This window comes from Mastomys coucha, unplaced genomic scaffold (genome assembly GCF_008632895.1).
Source record: "Mastomys coucha isolate ucsf_1 unplaced genomic scaffold, UCSF_Mcou_1 pScaffold23, whole genome shotgun sequence".
In the NCBI taxonomy this organism is placed as follows: Eukaryota; Metazoa; Chordata; class Mammalia; order Rodentia; family Muridae; genus Mastomys; species Mastomys coucha.
Genome location: NW_022196906.1, coordinates 30,789,031 through 30,790,236, shown reverse-complemented (window position 1 = coordinate 30,790,236; position 1,206 = coordinate 30,789,031).

Here is a 1,206-nt window from a genome sequence, read left to right as displayed (position 1 = left end):
ACTTGAAGACCTGAGTTCAATCCCAAGGACCAATAAGGTGGAAGGAAGGAACCAACTATAACTTTATTTTTTTCAACACCTATTTATAATGATGGCTCTAAATCGCTTTAACCTCCCTTCTAGCCCACCACCCACCAGAGTTCATGGAAAAGAATGGTTCTTTGGAGCAACTCCCACCTGTGTTGTCTGGAAATCCGAAGTTCAGTTCACAGGTCAGCAGCGGCAGCTTGACACATTCGAAAACACTTCATGGGCACACCAGTGAGGTGTGCAGTCCAGTTAGGTGGAGTAGGGGTAGCAAACTCAAGTCAGCAGCAAGGGTACTACCTAGCAGAGACAGCCAGGCCTCAGCATGGCACAAGTCAGCAGGAGGGACCAGGAGGGCCAACAGGAATGACAGGAAGAGCTGTGCCTCTCTCAGCAAAAGTGAAGATCGGTGAAGACTTGAGACCAACAAGCATTTAGCCCTGCAAGCAAGCCAAGCTCCGCCTCCATCACTGCCGTGGAGTCTCTTTTTATACTCCCTGCAAACGTTACACATCCTCCAAGGGTCTTGCCTCACCACAACACGTGAGTCTGTCTCAAGCTGACATCACTCAGCCCGAGTCCGAGGAAGCAGCAACAAACTGTAGAAACCACCAGAAGGCTTTTGTGTGTGTGTGTGGAGTCCTGACAAATGAAGCTCAACTATGCAATGTAATACAGACCGAAACTTGCGTGTTGTTAGTTAAGAATCCTCATCATAGCTGGGCAGTGGTGGTGCTGTCTTTAGTCCCAGCACTTGGGAGGCAGAGGCAGGCAGATTTCTGAGTTTGAGGCCAGCCTGGTCTACAGAGTGAGTTCCAGGACAGCCAAGGCTACACAGAAAAAACCCTGTTTTGAAAAACAAAAAAGAAAAAAAAAAAGAATCCTCATCACATGTCGTTTCACGTGCTTGCTTTAGTGGAACATCCTTTCACCTGTATCTGCTTCAGCAAAATGTTCTTTCATGTGTTTATGGCAACAAAACACCATCTGACACAACTGACTTTCCAAAGAACTTCAACCAACTTTGACCTCTGCTTGAAGTTCAGGGAACTAAACCTAGGGCCTACTTCATGTTAGGCTAGTGGTGTAGCACATAGCTACGTCTTCAGCCCTATATTTCTTCTTCTTCTTCTTCTTCTTCTTCTTCTTCTTCTTCTTCTTCTTCTTCTTCTTCTTCTT